The sequence below is a fragment of the Saimiri boliviensis genome, chromosome 1, assembly GCF_048565385.1.
Source record: "Saimiri boliviensis isolate mSaiBol1 chromosome 1, mSaiBol1.pri, whole genome shotgun sequence".
In the NCBI taxonomy this organism is placed as follows: Eukaryota; Metazoa; Chordata; class Mammalia; order Primates; family Cebidae; genus Saimiri; species Saimiri boliviensis.
Window position 1 is genome coordinate 232,354,199 of NC_133449.1, and position 14,203 is coordinate 232,368,401.

The following is a 14,203-nucleotide window of genomic DNA, read 5'->3' on the forward strand; positions in this document are numbered from 1 at the left end:
TGCCATGAGCCCAGATCTCACCACTGCGCTCCAGCCTGGGTGTTGCAGCAAGACTCCATCTCAAAAAAAAAAAAAAAAAAAAAAAAAAGGAGGAGTTTGAATTTGGAATTAAATATTATTGGGTTAAGTTGTTGAAGTTACAGAAGTTATAGAGGCATAAAATCAGTAAATCTTAGAGTACGTAGGTCTCAGCAGTATTATATTTGAACCATATTTAACCACAAAATAGTTTACTCAGAGAACTCAATTGGCAGGTGAAACTCTTAATAGAATAGACATTGAAAACTGTAATGCTGTAATTTGATTCAAGGGATGAAAATTCGGCCTCTACATCCTGTGCTCTCGGAGTTTAAAAGCTAGGTAATTTTCTCTTTGTTTCTGCTGAGCGTTGGTGGAGCTAAATATATCTTTGAGTACATGCTGCCCCTTAGTGTCAGGCCCCAGGACTGCATCTGGCAGCCCTCTAATTCCCAGAATCCGCTTGAAATCCTGTTTATAAAGCCCCTTCTTCTGGGGCTTATCTTTGTATAACCCAGCCTCAGCCTCTGCCCTCCAGAAGCCTTTCAGGAACAAAGGCAAAATGTCGAAAGGCTCAACAAGAATCTGTCAGGCTAGAGACACAAATTTACAGGTGACATGAAATCCTAGGAGGGGGGACACACCTATTTTTAGCACAGAAGGGTTGTCCTGTGCACCTTGCTTGCTCTATTAATTATTTCCATTGTACTTTGTAATTTTGGTCTGAGTTATAGCCCTTAGGGCCAAAAGGTCTGAGATAGTGTGCAAAGAATGGGGAAATGATCAAATCTGGGGGGAGCTTAAAAGAACTGTGGTGGGGTACAGTTGCTCATGCCTATAATCCCAGCATTCTGGGAGGCCAAGGCAGGTGGATCACTTGAGGTCAGGAGTTCTAGACCAGCCTGGCCAACATAGTGAAACCCCATCTCTGCTAAAAATACAAAAATTATCTAGGCGTGGTGGTGCACACCTGTAATCCCAGCTACTCAGGAGGCTGAAGCAGGAAGATTGCTTGGACCTGGGAGGCAGAGGTTGCAATGAGCCACTGCACTCCAGCCTAGGAGACAGAGTCACACCCTGTGTCAAAAAAAAAAAAAAAAAAAAAAAGGAGTAAAGCTATTTGTAAGTGAGGCATTGGTCACGGGGCCTGAAAGACAGGAAGAGGCATCCTGCCAACAAGGGCCCAGCAGACACCCTCCTCAGACCGAGGACACCCCAGGGTATCTGACCCAGGAACTGCTCTGGGGCTAAGACCACAGTCATACAGGAGGCTAAATCGCTTCCTCCTAAAGTCTCCCGTGTTTGTCTTTTTATGTAACTGAATTCAAATGTTCTATCATTTTCCTGGCAATGGCATATGGAATCTGTTATGAGAGGTGGGAGGGAGGGATGTCAGAAGGGCGTGAAGACACTTTTGAGGATGGTGAGTATGTTTACTATCTTGACTGTGGTGATGGTGTCACCAGTGTATATAGATGTCAGACTTAACAAAGTGTAGATGTTCAATATGTGCAGTTTATTGCGTGTCAATGGTAATGCAAAGGTATTCAAAAAAAGAAAGGAAGAAGCTTTCCTAGAATGGTACAACTATGTTGCAGCAGAGCTGAGACTCAAATCCATGCTTGTCTGACAAAAAGATAAAATCATGCAGCCATTTACAATTAGAATTATAAAGACTACAAAAATGCAAAAAAGAATTTCAGGAAAATAGTAAGTGAAAAATAGCAATGTAGAAATTACACATATGCTGTAAAGGACAAATTTTGTGTACCTAAAGAGGGAAAATGAAATAGTCCTGTGTTACTTAATGACAGAAATACATTCTGAGAAATGCGTCACGAGGTGATTTTGTCATTGTGTAAACATCTTAGAGTACATGTACACACACCTAGATGGTAAGCCCACTACACACCTAGGCCATATGGCACAGCCTATTGCTCCTAGGCTATAAACCTGTACAGCATGCAACTGTGCTGAACACCACAGGCAACTGCAATGCAATGGTATTTGTGTAGCTAAATGTAGAAAAGGTACAATAAAAATACGGTATAAAAGATTTTTAGGCCGGGCACGGTGGCTCAAGCCTGTAATCCCAGCACTTTGAGAGGCCAAGGCGGGTGGATCACAAGGTCAAGAGATCGAGACCATCCTGGTCAACAATGGTGAAACCCCGTCTCTACTAAAAAATCCAAAAAAATTAGCTGGGCATGGTGGCGCGTGCCTGTAATCCCAGCTATGCAGGAGGCTGAGGCAGGAGAATTGCCTGAACCCGGGAGGCGGAGGTTGCAGTGAGCCGAGATCGCGCCATTGCACCCCAGCCTGGGTAACAAGCAAAACTCCGTCTCAAAAAAAAAAAGATTTTTAAAAGGCCAGGCACAGTGGCTCACACCTGTAATCCCAGCACTTTGGGAGGCCGAGGCAGGTAGATCACCTGAGGTCAGGAGTTCAAGACCAGCCTGACTAACGTGGAGACACCCCATCTCTACTAAAAACACAAAATTAGCTGGGAGTGGTGGCGCATGCCTGTAATCCCAGATACTTAGGAGGCTGAGGCAGGAGAATTGCTTGAACCCAGGAGGTGGAGGTTGCAGTGAGCTGACACTTGCCATGAGTGGAGCCTGCAGGACTGGAAGTTGCTCTGTGTGAGTTGGTGAGAAATGTGAAGGTCCAGGACACGACTATACACTACTATAGACTTCATAAATAGGTTACGCTGAATTTATTTTATAATACTTTTCATGGCCAGGTGTGGTGGCTTACATCTGTAACCCTAGCAATTAGGTAGGCTGAGGCAAGTGGATCGTTTGAACTCAGAATTTTGAGACCAGCCTGGGCAACATGGAGAAGCCCTGTTTCTACTAAAAATACAAAAATTAGCCAGGCATGGTGGCACATGCCTGTAGTCCCAGCTACATGGGAGGCTGAGGGGGGAAGATCACTTTAGCCTGGGAGGTGGAGGTTGCAGTGAGTCAAGATCACTATACTGCACTCTAGCCTGGGCCAAAGAGCAAGACCCTGTCTCAAAAACAAACATTTTTCTTTCTTCAAAATAAATTAACCTTACCTTACTGTAACTTTTTTTTTTTCTTATTTTCTTTGAGATGGAGTCTCACTCTGTTGCCTAGGCTGGAGTGCAGTGGTGCAATCTCGGCTCACTACCACCTCTGCCTCCTGGGTTCCAGTGATTCTCCTGCCTCAGCTTCCTGAGTAGCTGAGATTACAGGTGCCCACCACCACACCTGACTAATTATTTTGTATTTTTAGTAGAGATGAGGTTTCACCATGTTGGCCAGACTTGTCTCAAACTCCTCATCTCAAGTGATCTGCCCTCCTCAATCTCCCAAAGTGCTGGGATAATAGGCATGAGATACCATACCTAGCCAACATTTTAACTTTATAAGCTTTAAAAAAATTTTTTTTTTTGAGACAGAGTCTCACTCTGTTGTCCAGGCTGGAGTGCAGTGGCATAATCTCAGCTCACGGCAACCTCTGCTGCCCAGATTCAAGCAATTCTCCTGCCTCAGCCTCCCAAGTAGCTGGGATTACAGGCACCTGCCACCATGCCCCACTAATTTTTGTATTTTTAGTAGAGACGGGGTTTCACCATCTTGGCTAGGCTGGTCTTGAACTTCTGACCTCATGATCTACCCGCCTTGGCCTCCCAAATTGCTGAGATTACAGGCATGAGCCATCGTGCCCAGCCTATAAGGTTTACATTTTTTTTTTTTTTTTTTTTTGAGACGGAGTTTCGCTCTTGTTACCCAGGCTGGAGTGCAATGGCACGATCTCGGCTCACCGCAACCTCCACCTCCTGGGTTCAGGCAATTCTCCTGCCTCAGCCTCCTGAGTAGCTCGGATTACAGGCATGTGCCACCATGCCCAGCTACTTTTTTGTATTTTTAGTAGAGACGGGGTTTCACCATCTTGGCTAGGCTGGCCTTGAACTTCTGACCTCATGATCTACCTGCCTTGGCCTCCCAAATTGCTGAGATTACAGGCATGAGCCACCGTGCCTGGCCTAAAAGCTTTAAAATTTTTTAAACTTTGTGACACTTTTGTAACAACACTTGAAACACAAACACATTGTACAACTGTACAAAATTTTTTTCTTTATATTTTTATTGTATAAGTTTTTTCTATTTTAATTTTTTTTAATTTTTTTTTTTTTTTACTTTGTTAGGTTTTTCATTAAAAACTAGGACACAGGTCAGGCATGGTGGCACACACCTGTAATCCCAGCACTTTGGGAGGTCAAGGCAGGTGGATCACCTGAGGTCAAGAGTTCAAGACCAGCCTGGCCAACGTGGAGAAACCCTGTCTCTACTAAAAATACAAAAAAATTAGCCGGGCATGGTGGCATGCACCTGTAATCCCAGCTACTTGGGAGGCTGAGGCAGAAGAATCATTTGAACCTGGGAGGCGGAAGGTTGCAATGAGCCAAGATTGCACCACTGCACTCCAGCCTGGGCAACAAGAGTGAAACTCCATCTCAAAAACAAACAAACAAACCAACCTAGGACACAAACACACACATTAGCCTACACAGGGTCAGAATCATCATTGCTGTGTTCCATCTCTACATCTTGTCCCACTGGAAGTTCTCAGGGGTAAGAACACCTGTGGAGCTGTCATCTGTGATAGCAATGCCTTCTGAAATACCATCTGAAGGGCCTGCCCAAGGCCCCAAACATGTAGATAATATGTTGTGTTATGACAGTATGATGGGTGTGACTTCACTAAGCAAGAGGAATTTTTCAGCTCTATTATAATCTTTTTTTTTTTTTTTTTTTTTTTTTTAAGACGGAGTCTCACTCTGTTGCCCAGACTGGAGCGCAGTGGCATGATCTCGGCTCACTGCAACCTCTGCCTCCCAGGTTCAAGCGATTCTCCCACCTCAGCCTCCTGAGTAGCTGGGATTACAGGCACATGCCACCACACCCGGCTAATTTTTGTATTTTTAATAGAGATGGGATTTCACCATGTTGGCCGAGCTGGTCTTGAACTCCTGACCTCAGGTGAACCACCTACCTCAGCCTCCCAAAGTGCTGGGATTATAGGTGTAGGCCACCACACCCAGCCTGCTCTATTATAATCCTATGGGACCACTGCCATATTTGTATGTGATTGGTCCATTATTGAGCAAAACAGCATTATGGGCACATGGCCATAGTTTTAATCATTATTTCATAGAATTATGGATGATTTAGAAATTCTTTAATGCTGCTAACAAATTGCATTTTCAGTTAAAACATTAATTGTAGTAATACAATACTTAAAATTGTAACCTATCTCCATATTAATCACTGCCATTTAAGTATAACATTGAATAAAGATTTAGCATATAAAATTCTAGACTTAAGTTTCCAGTTTATAAGACTTCTTTCACATACTTAGAGCAATGATTTGCTCTGTGCTGGAGTCTTCAAGAGATAATATAATTGAGGATACATGCTCAAAATATTATTGAAAATGCATTACAGATTATTATTAAATGCTAACCAACCATAAGTTACATGATATACATGGGCTTCCTTTTTCACAAATGTACAATGACAGCTTTGGACTAAATGACCTTGACATTCCCTTTCCTTTAAACAATTTTTTTTGATTCTAAAATGTGTTTAAGGCTCACTGTGTGTGAGTGCTCATGTGTGTGCTCACTGGTGTGCGTGTTCCACCTCCTCCAGAAAGACAATTCAGATAGTGAAGCAGAGGTCAAAGGTCCCTGGAGGAAGCTCAAGGAGAGCCTTGACTACACTCTGTTCCTCCTGGCCCCTACCGTCCAGAAAAACAGGTTTAGAGAATTTGCCCCACATTTCTGCCAGGAAAGTCAGATGTCTCTGCTCCAGGAACTACAGAAAGTGTTCTCTCTTCTTTATATGGTATTGCCTATGATGACCAGATAGAAGGTCTTGATTGTGAGTTGTCTGGGTTCATGGCATGTTGAACAAAGAATGGAGCAAAACACGCAAACAAAGCAAAAAAAGAAGCAACGAAAGACAAAACAACAAAAGAACAGAGTAGCGAAGGCACAGATTTCTTAAAGAAGCAAAAGTACAATTCACAGAGCAGGAATGGGCTTGAGTAATGCTCAGGGCTTTTGTTGTTGTTTCATGATGGAGTCACAAGTCTCACTCCATCACCCAGGCTGGAGTGCAGTGGCTCAATCTAGGCTCACTGCAACCTCCGCCTCCTGGGTTCAAGCAGTTCTCATGCCTCAGCCTCCTGAGTAGCTGGTATTACAGGTTATGTGCCACCATGCCCGGCCAATTTTTTTTTTTTTTTTTTTAATAGTAGAGACATGGTTTCACCAGGTTGGCCAGGCTGGTCTCAAACTCCTGGCCTCAGGTGATCCACCCACGTGGGCCTCCCGAAGTGCTGGGATTACAGGCCTGAGCTACCACACCTAGTGGCTCCTCCTCAGGGCTTTTATAAAGCCAAAAGAAGTCAGTACACCCCTAGGTGCACTTCAGAGGCCTCCAATTGGTTACACCCTATGAAGGATTGACCTGCGATCAAATCAGAGGCTGCAGTAGAGACTCTGGTCTTGTTATCACAGGAGGGAGGATGTGGCCTCTGTGCTGCCTAATCATGCCTAGAACTGGCTGTACCTGCTATTCTCTTGCTTATGTGAACTGGCTGCCCCTGCGATTCCTTTGTTATACCCCAACCCTTGGTTACCTTAATTCCCTACGCTCCTGTTTCAGCTAGGTACACGGGAGTTCATTAGGCTACTCTTCTATATACTTGCAATTCTACTTAATAAAAAGTTCACACACACACTCCTCATCCCTGCCAGCATGAAAAAAAAAGGTAGCAAAACTGAAATTATTTCACCAGAAGAAAAGAAGTAATTTCATAGAGTACACGGAGGATTAATGACAGAGGAGAAATATGCAACTTCTTTATGTCACAGCTGCAATCAGATGAAGGTGAGTAACCTAAACAATATTAAAGAAAACAAAAATCCCTAACCTTGAAGGCTGTTAAACATTGAAATAAGATACTAGGAGAAGATAGCTAAGAAGATTCTTTCTCTGAAAATGCGTTATTTATACTGATGACTAAGAAGTATAACATGAATGCTTATTTATTGTCCAAACTTATTCTTGGGTCAAATGAAGTAGATGTATCTTGATCTGAACCTCAGCCAGTTACATTGGCCAAACCTAAAATAAACACACAGAATGTGTTTGGGCAAGTGGCATGCAACTATGCCAGCAGTCTGAACCCCAGCTCATGCTTCCTGTCAGGACTAGCTATCAGCAAGTCCAACAGTTACACTTTCTTGTACACTCAAGCCACACCCATTACCAGCAGTAAGACCAACACAAGTTTCCAGTGGTAGCTTGCATTCAAAATGGCCTCCAAGCCGGGTGCAATGGCTCACACCTGTAATCCCAACACTTTGGGAGGCCAAGGCGGGTAGATCACTTGAAGTCAGGAGTTCGAGACCAGCCTAGCCAACAAGGTAAAACCCCTGTCTCTACTAAAAATACAAAAATTAGCCAGGGGTAGGGGCCAGGACCTGTAATCCCAGCTACTTGAGAGGCTGAGGCAGGAGAAGCGCTTGAACCTGGAGGCGGAGGTTGCAGAGAGCCAAGATCACGTCACTGCACTCCAGCCTAGGTGACAGAGCAAGACTCCACCTTAAAAAAAAAAAAAAAAAAAAAAGGCTTCCAGTGATTCTTGCCTTCTAGCATCCTCGCCTTTCTGTGGTTCCCTCCCACACTGAGTAGAGCTGACCTGTGTTCCCAATGGAAAATTGTGAGTGACTTCTGAGACAGGGGTATAAAAGACATCTTGGCCAGAAGGGTCACACCTGTAATCCCAGCACTTTGGGAGGCCAAGGTGGGTAGATCACCTGAGGTCAGGAGTTTGCGACCAGAGCCTGGCCAACATGGTGAAACTCTTGTCTCTGCTAAAAATAAAAAAATTAGCCTGGCATGGTGGCAGGTGCTTGTTATCTCAGCTACTCAGGAGACTGAGGCAAGGGAATCACTTGAACCCAGGGGGCAAAGGTTGCAGTGAGCTGACATTGCACCACTTCACTCTAGCCTGGGCAAAAGAGCAAATCTCTGTCTAAGAAAAAAAAAAATCCTGGCTTCTGCCTCGCTTCCTCTTGGATCACTCGCTCTGGAGGCAATCAGCTGCCACGTTGTGAGGATATCCAGGAAGCCCTCCGGAGAGATCTATAGGACAAAACACTGAGGCCTTGGGATGACAACCAGCACCAACTGAGCAGGCACACAATGAACCACCTTAGGAGTGAATCCTCAGCCAGGGTCAAGCCTTCGGCTGACTGCAACACAACCTCGTGAGAACCAAAAGCCAGAACCATAACCAAACAGCTCCTGATTTCTTGTCCCACAACTGTATGAAACAATAAATGTCTGTTGTTGTTTCACCTTAAATTTAGGGATAAATTGTTATGTAACAATAGATGATTAATACAGCTTGTTAGTTAAAAGTTTGGAATTTTTTTTACATGACTCTTCAGAAAAATAATGCAATGTAAATAGATACATTTCCTCTATTAGAATGTTTCAGAAATTAAAATGTAATGAAATCATCATGTGTGGCCTCTCAAAGAGCACACATGCCGAGCTCTTACAGGAGACGGCGCTGTTTCCTATTTTCTGTGGCACCTTTCATTACAACCCAGGAAACGAAAATTTATGGGAACAATGAGTTTTTAGCAAATGACCTCCTTGAATATCTTAACAGAATTAATAATAGACTTTTAACTAATCACGGTTTAAACAAAAATTGTTTCTGATTCTGAAGCATCACCTCATATCTCAAAGCATTATTCCATCATTCTTCAGCATCAGCTGAGCAATGTCTGCTTGGAGGATATCTGATTATTTCCACAATTCACTGAAAATCATTAGGGCTTACTCGTCATGAGTCCGTTTCTGTGACATGCAACAGAGAACTCCAAAAGTCTCCCACTAGCAGCTGAGGGCCGGGCCATCATAGAGTCTCCAGGAGAAAGGTTTCTCCTCGCTCTATCTCTAGCTCCCTTCAATAAACGGCAACTCTAAAATTAGTTTTCTGTCTTTGATGCAAGCCCATATTTACCCTCTGTTTTCTGCCGCAAATGAAGTGAAAGTTGCTGGAGTCGATGTAGCGTCTATATTGGCTACGGTGGCAGTGGCTGCAGAGTCAAGCAGAGTTAACTGTGGCCTCCAGTGCTTGGTGGCCACAGTAGGAGCAGTCTTCTCATCTGGCCGATTCTGTTCTGCGGTTTTGGATATCATTCCTGGAAGACTCACCTGAAGCTCTCAAAAGAGTTCTGTGAGCCACCCGGAGTTCTTTCTCCACTTCAGCATCTACAGTCAACTTTCATTGCCTGTAGTTAAGAGCCCTGCCTGAGATACCTCATTCAAGACTGATTTCTGCTAAGCTGGTTGAATCTCTAGGGAGCCCTGTCCTGCTCCAGAAAACCAGCAGATTCTCCAGAAGGATCAGCCTTGAAAGACTGAATTTTCCAGATGCGGGTTAGATTACAAACCCAATTTACTCAAAGTCCCAGAGTCACAGAAGCTAATGACGGCTGCATCATTCTAGACCGACAGTTTCCCTGGAATTGGGAGTTTGCCTCCCTGTGATGAAGGTTTCTCACTTTCAAGCAAAACTGGATGTGGTCCTGGGGGTAAAGATCCTGCATTATTTACTTTTCTTGGGAGCTTTAATACTTCCTGTCTCCAAAAGACCTGGATTCTAGAAAGAGTATTCTCTTATTTTCATTGTGATAACTTCTTTTGTCAGCAGTTCAGACATAGTAGTGTGGTGGTAAGAGTTGCTCAAAATCCTAATCTTAGTCAACACTGGGTTCCAAAGTTCCTATAATAAGGATATATTCCTCCTATCTTGATTTCACTCCTAATCATATGAGCACCATCTGCTTTAATATTTACATTTCTCCAGCCAACACAAACTCTCTGTCTATAATTTAATAATCTTTCAGATTATCATTATTATTTTGAGACAGTGTCTCACTCTTTCACCCAGGCTGGAGTGCAGAATGCAATCTTTGCTCCCTGGAACCTCTGCCTACTGAGTTCAAGCGATTCTCGAGCCTCAGCCTTTTGAGTAGCTGGGATTACAGGTGTGCACTACCACATCTGGCTAATTTTTTTTTGTATTTTTAGTAGAGATGGGGTTTTACCATGTTGGCCAAGCTGGTCTCAAACTCCTGATCTCAAATGATCTGCCTACCTTGGCCTCCCAAAGTGCTGGTATTACAGGCCTGGGCTAGCAAGCCAGGCCTAAAATTATTTTATAGTCTATGTATCCACCAAGTTGAGCTATTTATTTTTGGAAGTTACGATGTTACTAGAAGGATTGTTTCTTTCGTATCATCCTTCTATAGGGATGTGAATTGAAAACTCCCAACCTTAATCATTTATAAACACAATTTATTATTATGAAATAAAAGCTTAGAGGCTAATTGTGAAGATGCTGTGTTTTAGACTTTGTAAGAATTAGCTCCCATCTGCTTGGTTATTGTCCAAGCAGGACAATGGATGATGGGCACGTTGGACCTAAGTTGGATCAGCCATTTCCCATCACCCATTCTTTTTTTTTTTTTTTTTTTAAGACAGTCTTGCTCTGTTGCCCAGGCTGAAGTGCAGTGGCACAATCTTGGCTCCACCTCCTTGGCTCCCCCTCCCAGGTTCAAGTGATTCTCCCACCTCAGTCTCCCTAGTAGCTGGGACTGCAGATATGAACCACCACACCCAGCTAATTTTTGCATTTTTAGTAGAGGTGGGGTTTCATCATGCTGTCCAGGCTTGTCTCAAACTCCTGACCTCAGGTGATCCGCCTGCCTCGGCCTCCCAAAGTGCTGGGCTTACACGCGTGAGCCACCATGCCTCATTCTTGACATGTTCTCTGAGCCAGTTGGTGCTATCACTGGACTGGTGAGAGAAGATGCCAGAAGACTGAAAGGAATGAGAGTGGTGGAATCCCTTGCACTCTCACACACTTCAGCAACATTTTGATAGCCTCAGATGAGGGGCCACATGCCTTATACCTTGTATCGAAAGATAACTGACAAATTGAAACTGGTCCTGGCAGTTCCATCTTTTAGCAAGTACAGGCTTTATCACTTCTGGTTAAATCAGAACTTCCAGGAAGCCATTTTTTAAATTGGCTAAGGAAAACGGCAGTTAATACCAAGTAAGAAAGAAGTTCCTAGCTCATGGAGTTAAATTTTATTATAAACTGTTTCTATTCTTTTTAAAAGATCTTGGGTAAGAAATTTCCTGTAGAAGACCCCAGGTTAGGTTATTAAAAGAAGAATAGGGCCGGGTACGGTGGTTCATGCCTGTAATCCCAGCACTTTGGGAGGCTGAGGTGAGCAGATTATGAGGTCAGGAGTTTGAGACCACCCTGACCAACATGGTGAAACCCCGTCTCTACTAAAAATACAAAAATTAGCCAAGCGTGGTAGAGCATGCCTGTCATCCCAGCTACTCAGGAGGCTGAGGCCAGGAGAACGGCTAGAACCTGGGAGGCGGAGGTTGCAGTGAGCTGAGACTGTGCCACTGCACTCCAACCTAAGTGACAGAGTGAGACGCCATCTCAAAATAAATAAATAAATAAATAAATAATTAGCTGAGGGTGGCGGGACATTCCTGTAGTCTGAACTGTGGGGAACACTCCCGTGTGAGACCCCTAAAAGGCGTGAGTCTCATTATACGGTGAGTTTGATCCCAAACACAGTTTCCTACTGGAGGCAGTCGAGCTATCCGGAATATAGGAACTGAAAGATGATTGATCAGTTTCTAATATCAACCACAATATCGTTTGGGCCTAAAACTATGCGTTGCTGCTAGACCGAGTGACCCCCTGCCGGCAACCGGTTCCTGCTTTTAACCTTTTTTATGACTCTCTTTTAAGAATAAGTTTTAACCTTTTCTTTACTTACCTGACTGCCTAATGGTTTAACTGTCGATATTTGCAAAGCAAATGCCACCATAAGGGATGGCTTTGATTCCTGACTCAGAGACTCCTGAATGGGGAAGTTGAGTTAAGTTGAGTCAGGAGTAGACAAAGGAGAATCCGGTTAAGAGATACTCTGATGAGCAAAACCAGAAAACCTTTTCACATCTCAGTTCTAAAACAAGATCAAACCGGAGATACCTGCAGCCAGGAGGAATAATGTCTGGATGCAAACAAGCTTTGTGATTACAGGAAATTCTGTTACTTTTTACAACCACTGATTGTGTATCTGACTTTTCAATTGTATAGGCCATGTAAGGTATACATTTGCATTTCCTCTTGCAACCATTGTGTATCTGATTTCTCTATTGTATAGGCCATGTGAGGCATACATTTACATTCCTCTTGCTATGACGTAAACCAGAGCCAAGAAAGTGTATTTATTCCTGGCATTAGAAAAATAAAATTTGCTGTTTAGGCACAGCCTATCAGCCCTCCAGACGCCTCGCTTTCTCTCTCTCTGTCTTTATTATTTTCTCAGGCGCACTCCCTCTTCCAGGTATTGGGACCCTCTTGCAGGTCGAGAGACCCCCGGGCAGACGTGCCTACCCGTCCGGACGGTCCACGACACTGAACTACTCAGGTAGCTGAGGCGTAAGAATTGCTTGAACCCAGGAGGTGGAAGTTGCAGTGAACTAAGGTCTCATCATTGCACTCCAGCCTGGGTGACAGAGCAAGACTCTGTCTCAAAAAAAAAACAAAAAACAAAAAACAAAAAAAAACACAAAAAAACAGTGGCGTGGGTAGGGGGGCAAATCCTACCCAAGAAAGTTCTGACAAAATGCCATCTCAGAGAGCATGTATATGGAAGCACAGATATCCCTTGACATGTGCATCCTCATATTACTGGGCTGTATTTGACACTGTTCCCTATTCCTACCTTCCTGAAAGCCTCTATTCACTTGATTTCTGTGACTTTTCACTATGCTGGATTTCCTCCTCCACCTTCTCTAATACCTCTTCCTTCCTGTTCTTTCCTAAGCCAGAACCCTATCTTTTAAGAACTGCCCTTTGCATGTGGGCATTCTCCAGGGCTCTACATGGTCAACCGAGGAAGTTTCATCTTACTGTGATGGTTTTACCTATAAATTAAATTATTTAAATTCCCAACTCTACTCCCCCAATCCTAACCCAAGACCCTTGCGAGTCACATCAGTACAATTTTATTTCCACTCACCTGGAACACAGACTTACAACTTCTTGCAATCTGCCAGTGTCTTCCATAGCCAGCGGCTGCCTACCTTGCTTTTATACTTAAACTCTTTAGAAAAAATTAAATTATTTGTGGCTCTGGTTCACTTTCTTTGGACTTAAATTGGTTATAGCTATACAAATTACAATGCTTTTGTCACCAAGCACATTAGTCTGTTCTTGCACCACTATAAAGAAATACTTGAGGCCGGGCACGGTGGCTCACGCCTGTAATCCCAGCACTTTGGGAGGCCGAGGCAGGTGGATCACGAGGTCAAGAGATTGAGACCATCCTGGTCAACATGGTGAAACCCCGTCTCTACTAAAAATAAAAAAACTAGCTGGGCATAGTGGCACATGCCTGTAGTCCAAGCTACTTGGGAGGCTGAGGCAGGAGAATGGCTTGAATCCAGGAGGCAGAGGTTGCGGTGAGCCAAGACCGCGTCATTGCCTGGGTAACAAGAGTGAAACTCTGTCTCAAAAAAAAGAAAGAAATACTTGAGACTGGGAAATTTGTAAGAAAAGAAGGTTAATTGGCTCACAGTTTTGCAGGCTATACAGGAAGCATAACAACTTCTGCTTCTCGGGAGGCCTCAGGAAACTTTCAGTGACGGCAGAAGGCAAAGGGGAAACAGACACATCTTATGTGGCCACAGGAGGAGGAAGGAAGAGAGGGGGAGAGGTGCCACACGCTTTTAAATGACCAGATCTCATGCTAGCTCATTCACTCACTTTCAAGAGAGCAGCACCTAGGGGACGATGCTAATGCTAATCCATTCATGAGAACTCCACCCCGATGATGTGATCACCTCCTACCAGACCCCACCTCCAACACTGGGGATTACGATTCAACATGAGATTTGGTGGGGACACGGATCCAAACCATATCATTCCAGCTACCCAAATCCCATGTCCTTTTCATACTGCAAAATACAATCATCCCTTCTCAACAGTCCCCCAGAGTCTTAACACATTCCAGCAT